The sequence below is a fragment of the Mustela erminea genome, chromosome 9 (genome assembly GCF_009829155.1).
Source record: "Mustela erminea isolate mMusErm1 chromosome 9, mMusErm1.Pri, whole genome shotgun sequence".
Lineage (NCBI taxonomy): Eukaryota > Metazoa > Chordata > Mammalia > Carnivora > Mustelidae > Mustela > Mustela erminea.
Genome location: NC_045622.1, coordinates 35937930 through 35964917, shown reverse-complemented (window position 1 = coordinate 35964917; position 26988 = coordinate 35937930). Strand labels below are relative to the sequence as shown.

Here is a 26988-nt window from a genome sequence, read left to right as displayed (position 1 = left end):
GGAGTATCCTTATCAAAATATTTCTGCATAATCCAAAAGAACCAAAAAGTTTCCTTTTTGATTTGTTTCCTCCAATGTAAACACATCATCCTTCTTAAATTCTTCCTCGTTTTTCATTCTGTGTTTCTGTTTTTCTCTGACCCCTCCCATGGTTGCTCCATGTATTAAAATCATTAGAAAGCTTCCTATAACTCTATTGGCTCTTACAACCTGTAAAAATACTTCCAGTGGTCCTTATGATATTTGAGTTTTACAATGACCTTATGAGGTCACTCAAGAAAGGAAGGTGTGGTATTCTGGCAGACAACACCCCCCACCACCACCAAATGTCTATTTTCTCATTGTTAGGACCTTTTTTTAAAAAAAAAAATTTATTTATTTATTTATTTATTTGACAGGGAGAGACACAGTGAGAGAGGGAACACAAGCCGGGGGGAGTGGGAGAGGGAGAAGCAGGCTTCACACCGAGCAGGGAGCCGGATGTGGGGCTCAATCCCAGGACCCTGGGATCATGACCTGAGCAGAAGGAAGATGCTTAATGAATGAGCCACCTAGGAACCCCATGAACTTTGAATATGCCACCGCGCATGGTGAAAGGGACTTCGCAGGTGTGACTCACTAAGGATCCTGGGATGGGGAGAAGATCCTGGATTATCCAGCTGGCCTTGAAGTAATCACAGTGGTCCATAAAAGGGACAACGGGGGAATCAGAGTGATGCGTGAGGGCGTTAACTATGGGCTCTGCAGATGGAAGGAAGCCACGAACCGAGAGGTACAGGCAGCCTGTCAAAACTGTATAGACCAGCTATAGACGATGTATAGACGATGTTCTCCTAGATCCTACAGAAAGAATGCAGCTCTCCAACACTTGCTTTTAGCCCAGTGAGACCCATTTTGGACTTCCAACCTCCGGAACCGCAGTGGGATCGCTTTGTTTTTAAATGTTAAGCCATCCGCTTTGAGGCAATTTGTCACGGCAGCGCCAGGAAAAGAATACAGACATGGTTTGACAACTCGCTGACGTTCTCCCAGAGCCCACAGCTGTCCGAGCTGCATCTAGAACCCAGGTTCTGCCTGCACCTAGCTCTGTCCTTTTTGGAGCCGCCGTATTTCCTTCTAATTACCCTTTGCTTCCCCCAACACTCTCATCTCCATCCCAGCACTTTGTTTCCTTTAAACTACTCATCACCATTTGTAAGGATCTTACTTATCTGAGAAGTCCTTTCTGGATCTCCCCTCCCAGCTGAGTGCAAGCTCCACGAGAGGACAGAGGCCCCAGATCTGTTCATCCCTGAGTGCTAATGCCTTTACTCGACCCTGGAAAGCAGTAAGTGCTCAGTAAACGTGCGTGTTGGGGGAAGTCATGCCCTCAAGCTATGGGCGCACAGCTACTGAAGAGATGCACGGAGGCTGAGATAGTGGCTGGGTTGGGGGGTGTAGCCAGAAGCCCTAGTTCAGGGAGATCACACGCTGGCCATACTTGACTCCTTCATCTTCCTCTTCAATAAGCCTGTCTCCCAGTCCCTCACCCATTTTGTTTCCACACTGCATCTAATTGCTTTGGGGGTAATTATATCATTAACTCTTTGAAATGAAAAATAAAAAATAAATCACATCCATGTGGGGCCGCAGGGCCCGATGCTTAGGTGAGCAATTTTCAACTACTTACATCGCCTCCTTACTCTTCTTGTCTTTGTCCTCATTCTTTTCCTCTCTCTGACCTTCTCCATTAGAAGCTCAGCCAAGTGTGGCCTAAGAATCCGTATTTTTAAAAGGGTCCCTGGGTGATTATGATGATCAGTGAGGTTTGGAAACCACTGACCTAGAGGATCAGGATCCTCAGAGACCGAAATCCAAGAGCGAAGTTAAACAAATTACAAAGATCCCCATGTTTACAGAGTTCTTTCTTGTAAATTGCTCAAGGGATAGCGTCTTGCTTTCCTCAGTGATTCTAGGGCAAGTGCTGTGATTTTGAATCTACAAGATGGGGAAATGGTGCAAACAGAAGTCCCCCAGGCAGGTAGCCAGATTCACCACTAATGAATCCGTACTCGTCTAAAGAAGACCAGAGTCAGAAGGGAGTGAAGGACAATTTGGATGCTAATCCAGGTCTCAGGCACATTTCTAGAAGGAGTGAGAGCAAGAAGTGTTTCTGAAATGATCTGTTTCACTCTGGACCCTACAGAGCCCCCACTCCTAGACACGAGCCAGCCCGCAGAGAATGCAAGACCTCTCCCTGCCCCAGGACAGCCTAGCTTCCCACGAGGCTCCCAGATCATGCAAAGACTGCCTCCATAGCAAATGGAAGCCAGGATGCTCAGATCCTTGTTAGAAATCAGCAGACTTCCAGGGATATCAGGAATATTCATTGCAGTGTATTTCCATCGATACATAGAAGATAGTCAATACTTGTTCAATTATGAATTGAATTGCCTGCTCTGGGGGAGCCCATTAACACATGTGGGTATGATGCCCTGTTGCCAGCAAGGAAAGACTTGTATTTCTGTAGTGTGTCATTAGCTGATGGCCAAAGGCAGTTACCAGACATGTCCTTTGGTGCAGTGTGCAGAAACCCGCCATAAGCATGTTCCAAAGACACATCCTAATCTAAATTCACTTTACTTCAAATCTAAATTCCAGATTCCCAAACTGTTTCTTATTAATCATAATGAACTCATCTGGCATTAACTTAGAGGACAGAAGCCTGCAAAGGAAGAGACAGGAAACCAAGCCGCTCGTCATTCTGTGCCCATTCCTTGGTCCTGTCGGCATGATTTTAGTTGTTCTGATTTGGTGGAGGGCCTTGGGGCAACAGCCTGGAGACCCAAACACCCAAGGGAGACAGGCTACCCTTGGACCCCTGACTTGCAGATTATCTGTCTGGATTTCTAAGGCACGATCCTGTACCGAAGGGGGGAAATCCTGTGGGTCCTTTTTTTTTTTTTTTTTCCCTCCCTGGGGGTTGCTCAACAAAGCTCTGCCTTCTCCCCAGGCTGCAGAGAGTCTTCAGGTCTACTTATGAGTCCCATCGTGTGTGGGTCCACGGGAGCAGCTGTGAAGGGACGGAAAGAAAATCAGACAAAGGCGGACAGTACGTAAGTTACAAAGGGAGGATGCCGGCAAGTCTTTCACGCAGGTGTGCGGGGGTGTGTGTGGTTTTTGTTTTTCGGTTTTTGTTTTTCCAGAGAAAATATAAGAAGTCACTCAGTCATAAGAAATTCTATCTCTGCGCCTGCCGTCAACCACCACACCTGTAGGCTTTTACTTCTCACAGAGGACCCTGCAAAGCCCAAGGCAGCGAACTGGAATTCTGTGCGGTTGAGAGGGAATGCAACCACAGATTCCAGCCAGGAGGGAAAAGATCAATTATCCCATTCTTTACATGCCCGGTCTCGTACTCAGAAAGTCCCGTGGAAGTGAAACGTGAGCCACGATCACGGCCGGGCCAGAGGAAACAGAAGTGCAGACCTGCATTATGCATAGTGAACGCCCTTTATGGAACATCAGGCTCAATATCCACTTGCCCGATGGGCATGATGAACAAGAATTTCTGATGGATGCCATCCCGTTCCGGGGACCCGAGCTGACCCATGCGCAGACGGAACCCATCTAACCAAGCCCGTTCATTGCTGGGGGTCTGGGCTGCCACTCTCAGATACATTTGTGCACGGGACAATCAAGGAGGAGCTGAAGTCCAAGCTGGTGACATGCCCATCTCTGTCTCTTGCATGATCTGTTATCACCCTCGCTGGTCTGAGTACTTTTTCTCTCGATGCCGACCCCTCTATGTCATTGATTATGGTTGTTAGCAGCTCCTCAGTGCCCCCCATGAAGGCAGGAACCACCAGATTTCCAGAAAGTCTCACCATCATTCACCTGGGGGAGCTGTGCCCGAGACACATTTAAAATCTTTGTTCCTGGTAATCACACATCTGCCCATCGCTACACTTGGCTGAGCTCCTCCAGGTCAGGGAGCTTGTCGGCTTGGTCACTGTGTTCCAGCACTTCATGTCGTGTCTGGCACCTGCTGGGGGCTCAGGAACACTTGCTGACTAAAGAGGCTGGCATTCACCCTGGACAGGCTGAACAGTCCAGGGGCAACTGGGTTCGTGGCCACATGCAGTGCCCCCAGACATGCTGGGGCACTTTTGTCCTACAGAGGGAAGAATTTGGATACGACATTTTTAGACCCAGCTCTAAGATGAAGGTTGTAATAACCAATCAGGGTTTTCTCTGGGATCAACAGGTGCTGGGGCAGTAAACAGGGGAAGAAGGAGCCACTGTGGCCTTGACGCAGAGGGGGGCTATCAAAGCCGAGGGGACAGTGTGCAAAGAAGAAGAAGGAAGGAAGAATGACACAGGCTTCACAAGCAGGGATTAAGAGTCACCACAGGAAGCCACAGGACCTAGAAATGACTGTCCCAATTCTGTGGGCCCCCGATTCCCTCTCTATCCCCTTGAGGTTCTGCTTCTGCCAGCATTCCAGAAGGTATTCGTCCTCCCTCCGTCCCCCCAGCCCCTCACTCCCAGTATTCTTGCATTAGGCACGATGCTAGCAGCTGGGAGCCAGGCAGGAAGGAGACCTGTCCCTGCCCTTGAGCACTCACTGGGAGGCTGGCAAGAGCGGGATGTAAGCCAACAGGACACCGTGTGCTCTCTCTCTGGTTTGCCTCCAGTGGGATCCGGCAGGAGGACCACCAGAGGAGGAGAAAAGAAAGAGTCTCAGTTCCAGCTTTATTATAATCTCTTAGCAAATCAGCCCCAGGTTCCTCATCTGTAAAGTGTCCATCACAACACCTACTTGGCTGAACTCAAGTGGTTAGGACATTTAAGAGGATACAACTCTATAGACACCAGGTCTTCTCATCATCGCAGTGATTTGGTCTGTTTCAAGTCAGACACGTGTGTGAATGAGAGAGAGGGAGAGAGAGACTCCCATGCATATGTGTGTGCACATTTAGTGAAAGGGCATGAGCAGGGGAAGAATGAGGGTCACAGGTCACAGATATACCTAGAAGAGTCAATGTGAAACCAGAAATCAAATGCTAAACCTTCCCTGGTTTGCCAAAAGAAGCTGTTGTGTATGCAGCTCAGAAGGCGCTTGGAGAGACACTCTCAATGCTGGACTTGTCTTGCTTCTTTATTGCCCTCCCGCCACCCCTTGCTAAGCGTGGGCGATGGCCATGGGCACTGACACTTAGCCCCTAGTTTGGGTCCATTATTACAGCTCACAGGAACCCCATTTTATTATTCTACGATTGCCTCTTGATAAAGCATTATCTGCTTGTGGCCATTAAGCCACCACTTAGGAAGAGAGGCCATTGCTGGCTTTTCCTAAGGGGGTTAATGAGCTGCCCTTGAAACCTGGAAAGTTCATTATTTATCCAGATTCACAGGCGTGGAGACAGGGAAGCGAATAAACAGAGAAGAGAGATAGACACGGAACAGAGACTGTATATGGCCTTCAAGCAGGAGCACTTTGCCTTGGACAGGGTGACCTCTAGGCTGTGAGGCCCCCAATCCACATGGCACCGACACGGTGCAGAAACACTTCTGGTCTCCAAAGCTCAGCCTCCAGGGTGTTGTTGGGAGAAGAGGCAGGACAGGTAGGAAGGCCACTTCTAACACTTGCCGGTGGTGGCAGGTTCTGACCCCAACTGGACCATTGCCCATTTTCCCGAAGAAAGCCCTCGTGTCTGTATATCCAATCTCTCCGGGGTCTGGGCTGCAGATGGGGGCAGGGGGGCGTGTGCTGGGCAGGTTCCACAGCACGCTTGCTGCGTTGGCACACACATTATGAAACTCTAAATGGATCAGTACTATCTGTCTGTTCTCAGTGTCATGAACAGTTGTGTTATTTATGACCCCCAGCAGCCCTTGACATGTTACTAATGGTGAAGGGAGAGGCAATGAGTAAAGGTCCTTCAGTGAGAGAAGCATAAAATGAGGCCCTTAATCATCTCCTCTTTCCCTTCCCTGTCATACTCCAGAAGGGCTTTTTTCTTGTACTATATTGGGCCAGGCAATGATGGGAAGCTGGCCATGAGGCCAAAGAGAAAAATAAGGGATCAGAGCATTTTTTTTAAAGGATGCTTACCTGCTAGGAAGCAAGGGGCCTAGGTTCTAGTTTGCACCGCTGGGAAGAGGCCCACCACGGTCTCCAGCCTATAGAGACTTCTAGTTCACGTGCAGAGAAGGGGCTCAGACTTCAGACAGAGCCCTTCACGGGATACCAGGAAGGGCTTCCTTCAGAGAGGAAAGTTTCTACGGATAGGCGGACTTGTGAGAAATACGTGAGCATCTGTGGGGTACGAGCTATTATGCGGGGATGTCTGAAGGGTCCAGGATGTGAACCCTGGTGAGCAGCAAGTTAGAGGCGAGGTGAAATGAAAAGCTGTGTGGAAACAAAGGTAAAATTTTGTGAGAGAGAGTGAAACCAGCTAAAGCAATAGGAGAGGAAGCAAGCACCGCGTCAGGGTTTTGTGGGGGAGGCTGTTTCAGACTGAGAACTAGAGAAGTCTTCGGATGGTATACTGTGCTTGAGTTAGAACTTGGAGACTGGGCAGCACTTTGAAAGTGTGGAGAGGAATAAATAATGGCTGCAGATTGGCTGGGATGTAATATAAACCTAATTTACACCTTCACCCATTCATTCATTCATTCAGCAGATATTGACTGCCGGCCTCTTGGGTGCTGGGCACTATGTGAGGCACTAGGGACGCAGCTGAGAACAGCACAATAGAGACATGAGCCCTACCCTCATGGGGCTCGCAGCCTCACCCCCACAGGAGTCAGCTCATAGCCAACGCTGCACCAGAGGCTTCAACCACAGGGTCCTGGAGGACAGGGGAAGCCCCTGATTCTGACAAGAATTCTGACAAGGGCCATGAGGAAGAGCTTCCCAGAGGACATACCATTTGGGCTGAACCAGAAGGAGTCTGGAACCGGAGACTGAGAGATCAAAGGCTCAGGGGAAAAATGGGCACGAGGACGGGCACACGCGCAATCTGTGGAGAATCAGTGAGACTGGATTATGGGATGTGTGGTCCCTATCCCAGGGAACCAGGTAGGCAGGGGGTAGGCCGTGCCTTGAATGCCACATGGACACTATACCGTGGGACAGTGGGGAGCCCCTGAGCGGGTGACGGAGCTTGACGACAGAGCATGTGGGTAAGGACATGGGGGAGCAGATGGTGGGCAGGAGGAAGGGGCTGGAGCAGGAAGACCAGGGCTGGGATTCCAAGCATGGTTCCCATGGGCTGCCAGAGAGCCAGCCGTTTCCTTGCCTCTTGCTGATTCAGTGTCTTCATCTGCAAATTAGGGAAGTCACACCCACTGTTCGTGAAACCTTCTGGAAGATTCACTTGAACTGAAGAGAATACAGGTGTGCAGAATTACCTGCACAGTTGTATGTGGTTTTCCTTCATCCGATTACAGTGGAGGGGTTATTTGTTGAATGACACACATGGAAATCATGCTAACGGGTCGGCCAATGATGTTAAGACTACAGCTCTCCCTGCTTGCTGCCATTTCAATTATGGCACAGTTAAGAGAAAGTCTCTTCTCTGGACTGAATGGTCTACTATTATTGGATTACTTATTAAAGAGGGCTGATAGGTTGAAGCTGTTTTCACTTAGGATTTGTATGACATGTTCATAACTGAAATGGAGAGTTGCCATAGTTACCTGTGTGAGCTGTGAAACAGCACAATCTCCGCTAAAATCTCTCCATCAAGGTCAACTAGACATTTTCAATCAGCACCAAATAATTTGCTGCCTAATGAAAGTTAATGAAATTATTAGAAGAGCAGAAGAAATAGAAAATAAAGTTAATATGGATATATTTTATATTTCAATATAGTTTAGTGACCAGCCATTTCTGTGGGGTTCTTACCAGCTGGAGATTCTGCAATATAACTGGACATCTGGAGGGAAGTTCAGAGTAAAAACACATTTGGATTTTGGCACAGATTACTGCCTTCGAATCCAGCCCATCATTAACAGCTTCTGTACAGTATTGTTCTTCCTCTAGGGGCTATAAAAATGAACCAAACCTTTGTTCAACCTAAACTTCCTTTCTTGGTCAGCTATTCCTGCTGATTTCCCCTCCTAGTGACCCTATTGTTTCCACTGGAAACATCAGAATGGAGAGGAGGACGGGAAGCTTGCTTTGGAAGTGGTGTGTTCTACACCATAGACGGAGAAGAAAAGTGACATCATGATGTGAAATGACCTTCAGTGCTTCTCAAACTTTCATGGACATACAAGCCACCTGGAGGTCTCATTAGCTGCAGATTCTGATTCAGCAGGTGTGAGTTGGCGTCTGAGAGTCTGGGTTTCTAAAGAGCTCCCAGGTCATACCAGCCCTGTTGGTCCACATATCATATCTTGAGCAGGAAGACCCCAGTTCATCATTTGTTTCCTGGAATCATCATACGTATCAACTGTGAAGTGCTTCCACACCATCTTGCTGCTTGACATGCAAACTGATAAGAAATTGACATGCCTTGCTCACACAGATGTTGGGGTTGGCCAATGCTAAGGGGATACACAGCCCATTTGTCAGGCCCACAGGCCTGCTTCTCCTAGCCCCCTCCAATACCTTTGGGAACATTGTGGTTCCAATGGACAATTACCACACAGTGACTAGCCAAAAGACAGATAATAACCAAGTAAATGACTCAACTGTGTAGTTAATGAAATGTCTTCATCCCAGAGCAAAACAGCATTAGCCTGATCTTTACTCTTTAAGAATGAAGAAAGCAGGGACACCTGGGTGGCTCAGTGGGTTAAGCCTCTGCCTTCGGCTCACATCATGATCTCAGGGTCCTGCGACCGAACCCCGCATGGGGATCTCTGCTCAGCAGGGAGCCTGCTTCCCCCTCTCTCTCTGCCTGCTGCTCTGCCTACATGTGATTTCTCTCTGTCAAATAAATAAAATCTTAAAAAAAAAAAAAAAAGAATGGAGGAAGCACAGATCAAAATCAAATCAAGTCAGCTGAGGGCAAACCAGAATTCCACTGACGTGTGACACTGATGAAAAATGAGGTCTGAAATTGTTATTTATTTAAAACATGGAGCCTCCTTCTCCTGTGGTTCCTGCTGATATTTTACTTCATAGTTTATCTTTTTAGGACGATCCATTGCTGAGATTTTTTGGGGGGATGGGGTAGGGTGATGTGTTATACATTATCTTGATTAACCATTAATATGGTACAAATACACTAGACAGTATTTAATTCAAGACTTACCAATTATTATACTTGCGAAAAGGCAATGTAGGGCAACCACTATGTTAGAATAAGAGATTCACATCAATCTATATCAGCCTGTAAAAGGGAACACCCCTCGCTGCATGCACTGGGTTGATTCAATTCCCACTTACCCTTTCCAAAAAACATTCTTAAAATGAGTAAAGAGAAGTCTCTTCATTCTAGACCAGTCATTCTCAAACTTTAGAGGACATCAAAATCACCCACAGGGCTTTTTGAACAGAGCGTTAGGCCCCAAACCCAGAGTTTATGATTTAGTATCCGGCGTGGGGTCTCAGCATTGGCTTTTCTAACAAGTGTCCAGGTGATGCTGCTGCTGCTAGTCCACACATTGAGAACCACTGTTCTAGATCACATCCTTAGTTGTGTATCAGTATCATCCAGGGAAACTTCAGAAAGTCCTGACTGCTGTGTTCCCAGATAAACTAAACTAAGATTTCTGGGGGTGGGACCCGGCTACTAGCAATTTTTAACGCTCCCCAGATGGTTCTCTAACAATTAACCAAGGCGAGAACTCCTGGATATAATAGATGTCCTGTTCTTGCCATTGAGGAGTACAGATTATCTCAAGCTCGCAAGATCCCAGATAGATTATGGTAATTCCAAGAGCACAACCAAGCACAATAATAGGCAGAAGATAGTTCCTATCGCTATAGAGGACATAAGCTTGAGGAACAATGCAGCTTGGGATTGTCTAGACTCCAAAGAGGAGGAGGTTGGCTGCTGATTCTGTGCAGGGATTCTCGTGCAGAAAGCTAGACCAGAGGGCCCACCGACCTCACTAAGCCACAGAACCTTTTTTTAAGAGGACTTCCAACAGAATGTCATTTTTCTAATGAAATCATAACATGGCTCAGAAACCCAAGAGGGATATGTGACACTTTTTTCTTCTTCCTCACTCAACAGCTTTCTCTACTTCATGCCTCATCACAATCTTGCATTTGGCAAGAAGTTAGAGAGGGGAAAGTAAGAAGATTCCAAAATTCTCTAAGTTTGCCAAGCCATGATATGTACCATGGCTTGCTGTTTTAATCTTGGAGAAAGGAGCCAATCCAGGGACATGAAAAATGAAGTAAGAGCTCTAACTTGGATTTCAGTTGCATTTAAGAATGATTTGCTGAGGTTAGAACATCTGCCATCCCTCCATTCAAGGCTTGTGATCCCTCCACAAGGGGAAAAAAAAATCTTAAGGATCTTTAACTCTAAAATACACTTCCTTGTGACTTCTACCCATTATCTCACGCCAATCATTAGGATCACTCAAAACAAGACTAGTTTCCTTTTGATGTTAGAAATATTTATTAAATATGTACCATCGCGGGTATGGAGTGGATAAAAGATAGAACAGTCTCTTGAATTAGGGGTAGAAAGACAAATATACAGATTCCATCACAGGGATAAAGATACACGAAAGTGGGAGTGAGCAGAACTAGCACTAGCTGACTTAGAACTACCTCAGAATAAACAGCATGGATGTGTACAGTTGGAGTACAATTTCAGCGAAGTAGAGATGAAAAGATATTCCTGGGACATTCCTGGGAAAAAGAACAGCATCAGTAAAGGCAAAGGCAAAGAATGATAAAAAGCTTCATCTGCCTAGAAGTCATAACAATTATAAACACATACACACTGAAAAAACAGACGCAAAATAGACAAAGGAGAAAAAATGCCAGAAGGGTGATACAGACAACCCAGTGACAATAGTGAATAATGAAACTTCATTACCTTACTTTTAATAATGGACAGAATAACTAAACAGATGACCAACCGGAGAACAAAAGACCCGAAGGACTGATCAGAATGACTGGAAACCATCTAAGCCTAAGTGATATATACAGGACACCCTGCACAACAGCAGAACACACAGTCTTCTCAAAGGCACACGGAACCATCTCCAAGCTAGACTATGCATTTATGATCACATTTACATGAAATACTCAGAAGAGGCAAATTCACTGAAAGTAGACTAATAGTTGCAAGAATCTAAAGAAAGAAGGCATAGGGTTTCAAATACTCTGGAGTTAGATGGTGTTTGAGGGTTGCGCAATTTTTAAAACATACTAAGAACCAACAAATTGTACACTTTCCGGGTGACGTTTCCTAGCAGGCAAAGATCACATATCTGGCAGAGGAGCAGAATGTAGTTAACAGCATGTACATATACATACTTTGCTCTCACCCATGTCACTTACAGAAAAAGATCTGCAAAAAAGTACGCCTCTGAGCAGGAAGTTGGGGGGGGTGGGGGAAGGAATATATGGAATGAGGTCAGACATTTGTAATAGTAACTAACGTACGTATTCCTTTCTTCTACAGACATTTACTGAGGACCTAGTGCATGACCGAATTTCTGCAAGGTGCCAAGGATTCAGAGCTTAACAGGAGAAGACAACAGTTTTTCAGAGTCATGCCCTAGTGACTCGACTTCAGCATCAATCTCATTTCAATCTTAGAGATCAGGTAGAAGCAGGAGAGTATAGTTGTTATAGCTTAATTATTTGATTTTACCCACTCTGAAAAGACAGATAGGAAAGATGGATACTGCGTGCTTTTAGCTTTCCAACAAGAAACACGGCAGTATTTCTACCAAACACCATGGCTCTGATTCCTTAACTAACTTAGCTTATAATTTGTCTCTCTGCATGTAGGAAAGGTTAAACTCATCAGTGCACTTGGGTATATGTGACAGTTCTCACTGTAAAGTTCCCCATTGGTATTTGGGTTTATACATCAGTCTCTTCCGTGTTTGGTAGTGTGCATTATTTCTGAAAGCCTTGACTAAACTTCGATTACATCCTGAGACAGGATGATCATGTCCAAGATGCTGCCACTCTGTGATGCTGTGGCAAAAATATTCGAGTAAAAATTAAGGATTACATATCATTAAAAAAATGCACAGTGAGCTCCTTCTATATCCATGATATCCTGCTAGGAGGTATGAGAAACAAGATCTGTAAGACAAAACAACCTCAAGTGGGCTCTCCTGGATAAAGATGTTTCTTAATCATTTTCATCCAAGGTACTTAAAGCATTTCACAGACGCTAATTAAGCTCTGTGAATATGAGATTACACTCAGAATTTTAAATGAAGAGGAGTGAAGATAGCAACGCATTTGATGTTAAATGGGATATTTCCTATCAAATGGAAATACTTTTAATTTCAGTATTGAGCATATGAAAAATTACGAGAGCCATTACAAGGAATAGTTCTATTAATAATGAAATAAATGTGTTGTTCTCTCAGTTTCCTAGAGGTCTTTATTCTTATTTCAACTTTTGTTGAGTGCCACTTGGGGAAAAGTAGTTCAGTACATTTTAAAAGTAAAATATGTCACATTTTCTTATTTTTTAAATTCATCATCATTATTATATTCTTGTTGATTTTAATGTTTCAGAAGCACTTAGATCTGTTATTCCTCGACCATTTGCCTATGCGTACTAGCCCATACAAGTCATTATACACCTCGATTCTTATCCCTAAGAAAGACCTAGGTCAGTCCACTTGGCAGGAAACCAGTTTTAAATGATGAAAATATTAAAAGATAGGGCACCTGGGTGGCTCAGTTGGTTAAGTGGCTGCCTTTGTCTCAGGTCATTATCCTGGGGTCCCAGGATCGAGTCCCACATCAGGCTCCTCGCTAAGCAGGAAGTCCTCTTCTTCCTCTGACTTTCCCCCTCCCATTCTCTCTCTCAAATAAATAAATTCTTAAAAAAAGAAGAAAATATTAGAATATAGAATATCTAATGAAGTGGGTTTTCCATTTTCATGGCACACACTTCACTTCGAATGAGAAATACAACTGTTTAACGGAAGTCCTTAAAGGCTGCTAATATTACCAGGTAAGAATAGTTTACAATTTGGTATTGTCAATAATTATGTGTTTGTTTAGTGTTTTGTAGTTCACAAAGCCTTCGTAATGGATCTCTGAGATGCCTTCAATTCCGTTATTCTACGGATCGGTGACTTACTCAAGATCATATTAGTAAGTGGAAGGACACAGGCCCCATTTATCCTCTCGAGAGCCCTGATTACAAACTAGAAATACTGTATTAATTTACTTGTTTATTTTCTTCCTCCCCTACCAGGTTAAAGTTTCCAAGGCCTTTAAGGTTCTGGAATTATTTGCTTAGAAGATCATGCTTCTTATATATTTAAGGTCAGCCAAACCCTTGTCCAAATATTACACTGAAATAAAAAATGAGTCAACTAAGTTTTGCTTTATGTAAATTAATCTAGCCTTCTTTTCCCCCAAATTCTGTTTGACGTTTCCAAGTACGTGATACATAGAAGTTTTATAATTACATTCCCTATTCTTACTTACCACATTGTGGTACAAACTGAATGGCATGTTCCAACTAATTCAGCCAATACTGCCTTTATTTCCTCCAGCTAAGAGGGGTAAACAGAAATGGTTACCATGGAAAGGCACAAATACCACTGACTGCTGTTTCCTTATTTGCCACTATATCTCTTATTAGAATAAACAGTCAGGGTTCCTTCTGTTTACCAATTCCAGGTCTTGCACCAAAAATTTACACACGCGATCACATTTCATCCTCACACCAAGCCTATGAGTTAGGTGCTTAGAGATGTCAAATAATTTTCTCAAGTTCACTCAGTGAGTAAGTGGCAGAAACAATGTTTTAATCCATGTCCTTTTAACTTTTTTAAAAATAATGGTAATGGCTCTGTGGTTTGGGCTGGGGATAGGAAGGTAATGGAGTCGTCTCTTAAAAGATCAGCTTCTCTTATAATGTGTGTAGCTCTGTTTCCCATGAGAATTGACAAGTTCTTTCCTACCCCTGGAGGAGTAATTTAGGGCACTGTTCTTCATTTCTGGTCTTGACACACATGTCTGAATCAGAGCACCCATCCTCTGAACAATGTGTTTCTCCCCTGTGGCGGCCAGAGCTGTAATTTGGGCAAGAAGGGATGAAAGACGCATACCTTGTAACCCAAGTCTTCTTGACCCTAATGCTTGAGTGTTCAGCCACCTCCTTAATGGAATAGAGTTTTTCTGCCACAGGACCTTAGAGAATCACCTGTCTCTGGTCTTTTGGCCCAATTAATCTCACCACTCACCTGATCTCAGGAGATCCTGGTGTATATCAACCAGACGTTGATACACACTTTACCTTTCCGTTACTACTTTGGGCATCAGACTACGGGATCATTTTAATAACAAAACACCTTACAGGTTGTTGCCAATTTAAGTGTGGACCCCGTGCAGCTCGCTGAGGGTCTGGGACATAGTTGGTTCTTAGAGGGTAACTGGTGCACTAAAGTTCTGATTAACTAAGCTTTGATCACTAATCCCATTAAGCGAGCACAAGCACGGAACTGAGAAGTCCTGCATTAAGGTGCCGGAGAAACTCACTGAAGTATGTGACCATCTAAACATAGCTAAGAATCCATTTTCTGAAGTAGGAAGGAATCCAAGACTTACAGTCCAAGACATATCATTTGAGGAAGTCCAAGCTACATCTAAATATAAATCTATGTGGTAAGTTACAATTTTCTCAATTTTCCTTTTCCTCACCATCAGGTTTCTCCTCTTCCTCCTTCTTCCCTGCAGAATGAGCCACCTAATTGCTTCATTTGCTACTTCTCTCTGACAGATCTAGTTCTATGTATATATATATATGGAATACACACACGCTTACATAAACATGAGTTGAAGTTAATTTAGATAACAACTGACAAGAAATTAAATATTTAAAGATGTTGTTGATTATGTAGTTATCACAAATGTCTAGTTAGCATCCCATATTGGGGGGGGGGGGAGCCTATGATGATTATCTCTTCTTGGCAGCCTTCCCCATCTTCCCCCATTACCAAGAACCTTAATTCACACTTGTTTATTTCCTGCTTGCACAATGCAAAGTTGGGGAAAACAGACCTCAGTGAATTTCAAATTTCAGCGTTACTAGCATACTTCAAGTATGTGTTGAAGGTGTTTATTTAACTTGGATATAAGAAGGTAGGCATCTGTTTTTCTTTGGACTGATGACACAGTTCATTTTCTCCTGAATAATAGAGACATTTCAAAATGCTTGAAAGCCTGCTTTCTGCTTCATTTCCTGTAAATAACTTTACACTTACTTCAAAGCTGACCTTTCACTCAGATGGAAATCCATGTTACTACAGACTTGCGGAGAAGAGAACTGCATCCAGAGGAAGAGCATTAAAATCATGGTATCTTGCTGTATTTACTGTGCTCTGAACACCTTTGAGGATTTATAATTTCTGGGGATACCCTGAGCAGCTTGAGTGAAGTGTCTGCCAAAAACCACATCTGACCGGTGCCCTGTTATTTTTTTCCATTGCTCTTTTTAAAAAGTGCCATCAGGGAAGCTTAACGACAACAATTCTTGTTCAGTGCTGTCAATTTTCCATATGAGTTCAGGCAGGCCACTGTGCAGATCTCAGATATGCAGAAAATTGTTCAGTGGAAACCAGGTTAAAAGGAGAGGAAATGTTGTATATACCTTAATATCACAGAAATCAAGCCGAAAGGACATACTACTAAATTATAGGGTGAGAACAAATTAACCATATGTATTGGAAACAGAATTCCAATTATCTCGCACTTAGTTACTGGAGAGGAATGAGAAGACTTCACAGACACCCCCGTCTTGAGCCTTTGTTTAAGATCTAGTTCCCCCAACTAAATTTCTCATGCTGTCTTTAATATGCCTGGATCAAAAGGAGCAGATCTGACTGGTTTAGGAAAATCTTTAGGGAAAACCTAATTCCTTTGTTTTCTCATCAGACTTTGGATAAGAGTCGAAGTTTACTTTAGCCTGTGCATTTTGAGAACGGGAGGACACATTTACTGGGAACCAGAAAGAGTTCCTTCACATGATCTAAGCTTCGGAATTCCTTTTGTTTCTTCCCTCTCAGATAGAAGAATAACAAGTGTTGCACCGCCCACAAACTCACTGACCATTCAGTCTCCATTTTAATACACTACACATACAATGCTTGTGTTTGCAGGAGCTCGTGCGCGTGTGTGTGCACGTGAGGTGAAGGGGGGGGAGAAAACTGTGTGGGTGTTTACAGTCAATATTAATCACCTAGCTAATGTATATCATGAGCAAATTAGAAAATTTAAATTGGGTTAAATCTGAACATTATTCTTTATATTGGCCTTTGATATTTGGTTCTTCGATTTTTTTGGACAATCTTTCTTATGGACCAACCCTAAGAAAAGGGGGGTCTCTTTCCATGAAATAACTCCCCCTTCCACATTTTCCGCCAGAATATTCATTCCTACATTCCTCAAGGCAGTGTCTATGGAAGTGCTTTTTGGTCACTGTCATTTCTGTTTCAGATAGAATGATTAGGAAAGGGCCATGTTACCCAACTTGGATTTTGGGGGGTCAAAAGAAGTCCTTAATCTAGGCTAATAAAAACACAAGAGTCAGGGTCTCCTGGGTGGCTCAGTGGGTTAAGCGTCTGCCTTCGGCTCAGGTCATGATCTCAGGGTCCTGGGATCGAGTCCTGCATTTGGGCTCTCTGCTCGGCAGGGAGCCTGCTTCCTCCTCTCTCTCTCTCTCTCTCTGCCTGCCTCTCTGCCTACGTGTGATCTCTCTGTCAAATAAATAAATAAAATATTTAAAAAAACAAAACAAAACAAAACACAAGAGTCTTCTTTTTCTATGATTGAGATCCTTCTGTTGCAATCAAAGATGTGACCACCCCCAAGCGGTGAAGGGAATCAAAATGGAATTCAAAAAGATGAAGAAAAATACACTTTACCAAATTCCATGCTGATACCCTGTTAGCTTGCTCCATTCCTGAAACCTGCTCCTTAAGTCAGTCTCTTCAAGTGCTAATTTCCAGGCAGCCACCTGAGCTCCCAGCAACCTCCCGGACTCAGAGATTTTCCTTTCACTCCTCCCTCTCCCGCCAAAGGAAGTTATTTATGCCATCCTTAAAAAAGGGAGCGAAATGACTGCTCTTTATCTTGTGTTCCACAAGGCTACTCAGGAAATTTATGAAAAATCTATTCCAGTGGCCGCTGAGCTACGAATGTAGAGCTCCTAATGGCTGCTAATGGGAGATCTTATTTCAGTCTTCCTGTTTTCCTTACCCCCTCATGGTCAGGCGGTATTCAAAGGAAGTGGAGAAAGATGGGGGAGTTAGTGAATACTGCTGCTGGGTGAACCACCGGGGGTTGGGTTTGATAATGCGTCCTCACCTGGAAATGCCCAAGCTGGAAGAACCTCAGAACCGAAGTCCAGGGAGGCCCCAAGATGCTTTCTAGTTAGAGAACGGGGAGGACTAGCGAATCCTCCTGAAAACATTACACTGTCCTCGGTGCATGATCTGTATCTCTGAGTGCCCTCCCTACCCTTCTCAAATACTTGGAGAAGGTTCTTGGCATCGACCCTAAAATGCTCATAGCAAAGAGATTTCACAACTCATTCTAAAATTTAAATTGTTTTCTCTTCAGTCTCCCAAGGAAGTGAAAAGTAGTTGGTTACATTTTTTCACATAGTAATTTTCAGCATTATTGAAAATAGTTAATTATCCTGCAACTTTTATTGCCTAGAGTAAGTCATTTGAGGCTTATAGTTCCTTAAAAGGGAAATATGCCAGAACAGTGTCCTCATAAAACTTTCTTTCCTGTTTGTAATGTACTACGGACCAAATTAGTTCTGCTAGCAAGAATTTATATACAAATCAGATACATTAGACATATCACCCACCACCTGTGTTAAAAGATAGTGGTATCTAATGACTACTAACCCCAAAATTGAATAAATAACAATTCCTCTTTCTTGGCATGTAAAGGAGACTGACCAATCTCCAACTATGTTAAATTCTTTACCAAGAATCACAAGAATCATCAACTACACGTCAATTAAAGAAAGAAAAAAAAAAGAATCACGAGAATTTTTTTCAAGAGAGAATTTTTTTTTTAAGGAGTGGGGCAGGGAGGGTAAGAGGAAGAGAGAAAGAAAGAGAATCTTTTTCTTTCTTTTCTTTTTTTTTTTTTAGAGAGCACATCAGGGTGGGAGGGGGCTGCTGGAGGGAGGGTGTGGGAGAGGGACAGAGGGAGAGAATCTTAAGCAGGCTCCACAGTCAGCACAGAGCCCCACGGAGGGCTCCAGCTCATGACCCTGAGATCATGACCCGAGCTGAAATCAAGAGTCAGACACTTACCCGACTGAGCCACCCTGGCACCCCACAAGAATCTTTGGACCCTAGAGAAAGGTAACCTGAGTGAGAGCCGGGGATCGGACTCTGGGGTTACATCTTCCCTTTACCTAGTCATAATCATGTTGGTCAGCAGCACCTGTTGTCTTTCAGAACAACAGTAGAGAAGCTGCGTTTCTCAGGTCAATCCCAGATGACGGCAAAGACCAAAGTAAGATGAAACGCTCATGCAGGGCAAACATCAAGGACCTTCGAAGTTTCTGTCTCTGTTGCCTATTCCCCTTCTTTCAACCCACGTCTAATCTCTATGATGCAACAAAGACCTGGGTATGTGGGCAGTACTGACTACATAATTCTGTCTTTAAACAAAAGAAAGTCTATTGAACTAAGGAAGTTGCAGAAAACTAGGAAATCTTACTAGAAATCTTCAGAACAGAAAGTTCCCAAACCTTAGGAGACTGCTGCTGAAGTTTATCATTGAGGATGTTTCACTGTCTTCATGTGGTGAATTGCTCCTAGCCTGAACCGACGACTTCATCCCTCTCCATCTCCCCTGGCTTTGTTACAAGTGCCCAGCCATTGGCATCGGTCGTCTGGGACTCTGTTAGACTCGTGGCAAGCGCAAAAGCCAGGACTGAGGGAAAAAAATGAAGACTACTCTGTTCACGTGAACTGATTTTCATTTCCTTGTCCTGTCTTGATTTCACCATATGTCTGACAATTTATGTTTTTATTGTTAGTTATTCAAACATTAATAGTTTATGTTTTTAAATAGTGTATTTATTTATTAGAGAGAAAGAACATGGTGGGGGGGAGGAGCAGAGGGAGAGGGAGAAGCAGATTCTTCACTGAGCAGGGAGCGTGACACGGGGCTTGATCTCAGGACCCCAAGATCACAACCCGAGCAGAAGGCAGACGCTTAACCGACTAGGCCAGCCAGGTGCCCCCAATCCTCAATGGTTTAAAATAAGCCCAGACAGATGAGGAAAAAGGGAGAACATGAAAACACCATCACAGTCCTTCATGAGATCCTTAGTGTGGGGCTGCAGTGCCCACTTCCGCCCAACACAGACAGGCTGAGATGGTTCTAAGTCAACCTCAAGGGCAGGAGACAAGACTGTGGATTTGGGATTCTCTCTGAGCTCAGTCTCAGAAGCTACTCCCTGAGTTTTTCTGATTTTAAACCAGACCTTGTTTGTCAAGTAGCTCTTCTCAACTCTATTCCGAGGCAGCCTGAAGGAGCACTGCCAGAGGGAGTCTCTAGACTTTTCTCATTCTACAGTTCAGTATTTCTCCAAAGACCTTTCACTCAAGATACCCATTAAGACATATGCAGAGTGCGGAGATGACTGTGTGGGTGACTGGTCCTCCCTCTAGGACCTAGGGAGAAGTCTCTATCAGGGTAAGCCTATGGGTTCAACAGACCACATACACTTGATGATCCCATCTGTTCCATCAAGGGTCACCCCAGGGACTGTCCCTGTAAGGACAAACTGAGAACATCACAATCTTTGTCCTTCAAATGGTTGTTGAATGCCTTTGACTCAGGCTAGGGTTGCTAGACATAGCAAAGAAGAAAAAGATAGGCTATCCAGTTAAATTTGAATTTCATGTAAACAACATGTGATTATTTTAGTGTAAGTATGACTCATCCAACATCCAGGCTGATTTCACCATATTGTTGACAATTTATGTTTTTATCAAAATACAAATTAGTTATTAAATACTCAAAGGCAGGGTGCCTGGGTGGCTGAAGCCTCTGCATTCAGCTTGGGTCATGATCTCAGGGTCCTGGGATCAAGCGCCACATAGGGCTCTCTGCTCATCAGGTAGCTTGCTTCCCCCTCTTTCTCTGCCTGCCTCTCTGCCTACTTGTGATCTCTTTCTCTGTGTCAAATAAATAAATAAAAATAAAATAAAAATCTTTAAATACTCAAAGGCTTACAGTAAGCTTAGCTATGTGGGGATAGGATGATATGATAATGTCATTACCATTTCTGGTGAGATGTTTCGTTTGGGGCGGAAGTGAAGCACTTCTTTAATTCAGGAATGTCCCGTGCAATATTTGGGACACTTGTACTGAAAGAAAATATTCTTTGCTCATCAGATATTCAAATTTAGTTGTCTGCCCTGTGTTTTATCTGGAAATCCTACCAGAACCCTTGACATCTCTCCTGAAATGCAAGGGTGCAAAAGTTTGCTGATGGACAGACAGTTCTTCAAGGTAGGAGAGGCTCTAGTTAGAGCTGCCATTATGCTTCACCTCAGAATTGATATATTTGGTTATATCAAATTCACATGGGGAAGGAAAATCCCACTCAAGTCCATTTAAATGAGGAGCCAAGAATACCTTGAGAAAAAACTCATTCTCAGGGATGAGAACCAAGATTCAGGAGTCCGAGCCACTAATAGAGGAAGGGGTGATTCTGAGCACAGCAGACCTCTGGCCCTCAGATTGCCTTCCCTACTGCCACCTGATGACCATGCCTAGAATGTTCTAGAAATGAGGGTTATAATGGAAGCTGGTACAACCTCTGTAGTGTGATGTGATGAGCACTGGGTGTGAAACACAACTGATGAATCACTGAACACTACATCTGAAATAAATGATGTACTCTACGTTGGCTAATTGAATTTAAATTTAAAAAAAAAAAGGGAATGAGCGTCATGGTATGAAGACACAGGGAATATATAAGCTAAAGGACAAAATGATACATCATCAGGATGAAGGGCTTCTGTATCAGCAGGGGAGCTCCAGCAGCACAAAGCACGGCAGTCTTGATGCCGAGGTCAGTGGGCACAGCAGCAGTGCTGGTCCTCTGGCCAACATCACCTGTGCGGCTGCCGCCTGGGCACTGGCAAGAGCCAACCATCGCAAAAGCAATCTGCAGCAGAGCTAGGGGAAAGTGGCAAACGAAGGCAATGGGACAACCAAGAAAGCTAATGTGAGGAGATACTACTTTAGTCAGCATTTATGAAACCCCTAGGATGTGGCATGTGATGGGCTTGGCTGCAGCAAATAGAAAAATGAAAAAACACGGTCCCTGACGTCATGCTGCTCACAGTCCAGTGTGAGAAACCAACAAGACCAAGAGATGAATGCATGCAGATTGCAAGCACGTGAGAGAGGCGCCTCATTTCTCTTTGGTAGGCTGGGGCATGGGTCCTGGAGAGATGACTTCCAAGTTCAGGGCCAATGGACCAGTAAGAATAAGGAGGATGAGTCCATAGGCATTGGCTGATCTATTAGCAGATTTCTGATCTATTAGGGAGAAATCAGAGGGGGCAAGGGTTCCCGCTTAAATGGGTAGGAAGGTTAGTCCTGATTTGTGACTTGCTACCTTGATTTCTTTTCCCCACTGGGCTGCTGTGGCTACCCCTCTCTTTGTGGATGGCTGGGTCTGCGACTTCTGCTGAGCAAACACAGGCTAAAGGGCAAGTGACATGGAGATGGAAGGCCTTACAACCCTCGGGTCGGAGTGGTGTTTTATTGTGGATTCTCTCGAGCACCTCCCCAGGATGCTGAAGAAATTCCCTAGGCAAACAGTGTATGTTGCCACACGTTTTGCACTTTGAAAGTCCTTCCATAATGAAGAAAGTATTGCAAATGTCGAAGAATTAAATTACCCCCTCTTTCCCAGGCTCAGTACCAGGAAGGGACTACGTATACAAAAGCAACTGGGTGTGGTGAAAAAATAATGAATACAGTTTTTCTGAAAATAAATAAATTGAAAAAATTAAAAAAAAAAAAAAGGCAACCTAAACGCAGTCTTGATGAGGTTATGTTGCTCCTCTCGAAGTATCTCTCTGTTAGGTTTTGCAAAGCTGATTTATTCTCCTCTGGTCAGAGTAGCCTCAAAATAATAGGTTTCGGGATAAGAAAACAACTATTTTTTTGTTTAATCTTAATAATAGGGTATTTCAGGTTTGTCTAATGAAAACCAGAAGCTGATGATCCAACGCCATCAAATACTAGCTTTTGTGCAAAAAGAAATAGTAAAATAACGTAGGACCTTGTCTAAATAAGACTTATAAATGATGCCAGCTAAGTGGGAAAAAATAGCAATAACCTTTTAAAACATTAATTTAGACTTTTATTGGAATACAAAGGATTTCTAGTGTTTGAAAGCAGGCATTGTCTCTCTTTTTTATTTCAATAGAACTGTGGCTTGAATACAACACAGCAGGGTGTGTGTTTTCTAAAGTTGGGTCATTATCAGAGTGTTCACTGCCGTTTGCCAATAAGCCTTTATTTAGCAAAGTTTAAAACTGCTGACAAATGGGATTCTTCCTGTAGCAGTACAACACGGTACAGCTAAATATGCTGAATTACAAAAGCCCTCCAAGGGAAGTGGGGGAATTCACAGTTTGGAGAAGATTCACAGGGATGGTCCTCGAAATAGGAAAGCTTCTGAGCCCTTGTGCACCTCACTTCTACTCCTGTTATTGTGGATAGTAAATTGCAGGAACCTGCGCGATTATTCAAAGCAATGTCTAATTTTATCCAGAGCTGCGAGGGTTTCTCATTTAGGCTCGGCAAGCATTGAAGAGACGGTTTTTACTTCTGCACACTCCGGTCTGTAGGTTTCTGTGGGTGTCTCTAACTTCCCTTCCTTGTTTCTAATCTGTCTCTGTCCGGAGACAAATAAATCAGGAAACTATTCTCCCAAACCCCGAACATTCGTTCTTGCTCATATTTTGGGCTGGTAGACTCCATGAAGGATAACGGATGGTCTCTTTGGAATTGGGAAGGGGACCCCGACGTGGCATCATTCATTACAGTCTCCACCTCCAGGACCCCCCCCCCCCCGCCCCCCGCCACCGCCTCAAAGAGCAGGAGCCTCTCTTGAACCGGCTTTCATGGGAAAATGTGTGCTGCAAACCTTTCTCTCTAATTATAGCTGGGGGAGCATGAGGTTTGTTTGGAATCAGATGGAGCCTTCCCCTACCATAATTACACATTTTATTTCAGACACCTTACTGTCGTGTTTGAAGAGGTTAGCGCAATTGTCCTGAATATCATCCTGACGTTCTCGCTCGGGAGGGCTGGGGGAGTGAAGGAACAGGACAGAATGGAATGATGGGCCTGGAAGGGTCTCCTAATTTCAGGGCAGAAAGTGTGATGGGAAGAAAGGAGCATTGGGCTTTCCATTGGGAGCTTAGTTCTCTTCTCAATTCTGCAGCCTAAGGGATAGGGCCTCTCACTGACCAGGTAAAGTGTTTCGCAGCTGACGGCATGCTGCTGGGGGGTGGGGGATGGGGTGGGGGATGGGGAGATGCTGAGCAACCATAATGAAGGCTTCCCGGGACCTAAAACAAACACACAGGGCTAGAGAAAAATTCTCATAACATGGTCAAGAAGAATGCTTACTGAGGGAAAAAAAGAGAACCTGTGTTTATATTCCAGGGCTGGCTGGCATGCTTAGTTCTGGGCAAGTCTTCCAGTAAGTCCGGCACGAGGGACATGTGAGGGGAAGGAGGCTGGGAGAGTAGGTTGGGACCAGTAACATGGTGACAGTGGGTTCTGCGGAGGATGTAAATTAATCAGCCTAGTCCCATTGATATATGACCCCGAGTCACTAAATAATTCCCCCAAATATTTGTGCCACAACCCCCCTGTAGCTGACCTTTGGAGAGAGGGAGCCATGAGCTTGCTCTCTGATGAATAGCTCTACTGTTACTATTGGACTTACAGGAAGTGGAGTAAACCTAGAAGGACAGAAATAGTAACAAATAAGAAGAACCCTTGTGATCCTCTTAGGGGTCATTGGACAGGCTCTCTGACGAGGTGGGTTTCATCTTAGAAAGTTCTGAAAAAGGGGCCAGACATATATCAAGTACCACTCTTGGTCCTTGTAACTATTTCCCTCATTTCTGATTTGAGAGAAGGACTGAGGAAAAGTCAGTGTAACTTAGAGCGAAGGCTGCCCTAACCAACTCCCAGCGTATTACATTCTTTTAATTCCGATGCTTTCTCAGTGCCGTGGAATCTGTGATCCATTAATAATGTTAATAATAATCCCTTACGTTTGCATGGCATGTAATGCAAATGTTTTCAAGGAATTTTCAGTATATTGCCTCACCAGAGTCTAGAAAACAGCTCTGCAAGATGGGCAAAATAAGAATTCTTACCCGCATTTCAAAGTCGGTAAAGCTTGAGGCCAGAGGGCTGACAGGCTTCCCTTCAGTCAGGACCTGAGCACCCCTCTTCCCAGCACCAAGCCTTGCTTCCTGTCTCCCCTGGGAACCCCAAGGGAGACTGGGAAGGCCACACAGCTACCAACTCATTGCTAAACCCTGTACCAACTTGTGGACAACAGTCTTATTAAATGCTGAAGATCTTTGGACAGAGACCAAGAGAACTTTATCTCTGCAAAAAAATCTCTACAGAAACATTTTCTTTCTTCATTTCTCCTCCTCATTTAAATGCTAAAATATTTACAGCACTAGGCCAGATAACATCCTGCTGCCTTGTGATTTTTCGGGGGCAAAGATGAGAAGCGCATGATAAGGTTGGGAATCTTCAACTGCGAGACTCAAGTGGGAGGAACACTTGTCCAGGAGTGAAGAGGTGTGGGGCTCTGCGCCTGCCCCCTCCATGTATGAGCTGTGTCACACGTCACTTGTTACTTGATAAGGTTCAGTCTCCTGGTTTGTAGAAGGGACTGGCCTGACAAAATCACACTATATAAGGGCTTTTTTATAACTGTGTGCTTACCTATAAATGTGAGGGACTGCCACGGGAGCAGTCTGTCCCACACACACGTGGTGACACAGCAGTGCGACCACATCCAATATGGATAGTTCTGCACACACTCCTGTAACCACGGGAAGGGAAAGCTCTGCATTGGCAAATCACCATGCTGGGGTGGCGTCTGATATGGGAGCACCATCAGGGTCTAACTTTCAAGTTACTGGTAGCAGAAGCTTGAACTTCCATCTCCCGGGAATCTTCAGACAGGATATAGGACCTGGTGGTCTCTTTTGACGGGAGGAAATGGAAACCCGTTCTTTGGACCGGTCTGGCCATCTGTCCTTACTCCTGGCTCAGAGTTAAAATCACTTTGAAGAACGAGATACAATTTTGCTATCAGAAGTGGCTCTGGGAGGCAGAACTGGGGCCAAACCATGGAATTTAGAGTCAGACAGGGCTGAGTCCAAATCTAAGTGCTCACCCGATGGCTGTGGGATTCTGTCACCTAAACTTTCCCGGCCCCTCGCATCTTCAACCGTGTGGTGGGCACAGCCGCACCTCCTGGGGCTATTTTGAAGATCAGAGGAGATGCGTGTATAAAGCACCTCACACGAATTCCCGTCATGAAGCAGGTACTCAGCAAATAGCACCCAGATTTTATACAGACCCTGTCGTACCACAGGGACCCCTCAAACGCTGCAGTGAGACAGAACTGTGCCAGCCAAACCTGAGGATTCCCTCCCAGTCACCAATCAGCCATTTGTGTGTGAGAAACAGAGAGAAACAGTTCCATGTTGGGAATGCTGTCAGTTACCGATTTTTTTTCTGAGAGTCTTTGCAGGCTAAAAGATGCAGTGGGCAGCCCTAGTTTTTAATGTTGAAGCATTAAGAAAAGTGGTGCCAGGTTTTCAGCCTGTTTGGGCACGTACTTTGCTCAAAATGAAGAGCCCTGTGGTTTCCCAAGGATCGTGACACTTCGGGTCAACCACCGAGCTACTTCAGGGTAGGGGCCATGTTCTCTCTATTCTTTATTTATTCAAACCCGTTGTAGAATACACATGCAGGAGTTAGTGTCCAAACTCCCTCATTAAAGGTACCAAACAGAGGCCCCTGGGTGGCTCAGTCAGTTAAGGGGCTCCCTTCAGCTCAGGTCATGACCCCGGAGTCCTAGTATCGAGTCCCGCACTGGGCTCTCTGCTCAGTGGGGTAGCTGCTTCTCCCTCTGACCCTCACCCCTCTCTTGCTCTCTCTCAAATAAATAAATAAATAAAATCTTTAAAAGAAAAAAGATTCTCCTCTCCCTCTGCACCTCCCCCCACACCATGCTCCCTCTCTTTAAAAATAAATAAATAAAATCTTAACGAAAGGAGGGGAATTTAAAAAAAAGAAACTTAAAAAGCTTTAAAGAATTTAATAATTGCCAGTACAAAGGAAGGATTATATATACGGTATATGGCTAAACTTTTTTGTCAGTACTTCCTTTCCTATAAAATTGAGCAACGTGGACTACACTCTTCCAAGCATCCCCCAATCCCAGAGTTTTAGTTTATGTATTCACATGGCTTATGACACAAGCGAGGTCTTCATATGACTATAACTTGGAGGCATCAAAGTTTATGGCATAATCCTTATTCTCCTACTTCCCGCACTTAACCATTTTTAAAAAAATCTTTAACGTTGAATTGATAATAGCCTCAGGAAGTGATTCCTGAATGCATTAAACCCTCCCTTACTCAGATATGTGAAAAATTATATTGTTAGTTTTTCCTTTTTAACCACAGATCCAATTTATTGCTTCTATAGCTCAAGTCAGAATCTGCTGCATTCAACTCTTCCATGAGCAAAGGCTGTGTGTT

At 44.2% G+C, this 26988-nt stretch overlaps 1 protein-coding gene and 1 long non-coding RNA gene across 2 annotated transcripts in view; both read right to left on the bottom strand.

Annotated features, from left to right (window-relative positions):
* MAML2 (mastermind like transcriptional coactivator 2) overlaps nucleotides 1-26988 on the bottom strand; it is a 344668-nt gene that overhangs the window by 134203 nt on the left and 183477 nt on the right. The window lies entirely within an intron of this gene.
* On the bottom strand, nucleotides 495-19209 carry LOC116600098. The gene is made up of 3 exons (XR_004289496.1): nucleotides 18445-19209; nucleotides 6098-7777; nucleotides 495-4153 (listed from the first exon to the last, which is right to left on the bottom strand). It is a non-coding gene; the product is annotated as an uncharacterized LOC116600098 (long non-coding RNA).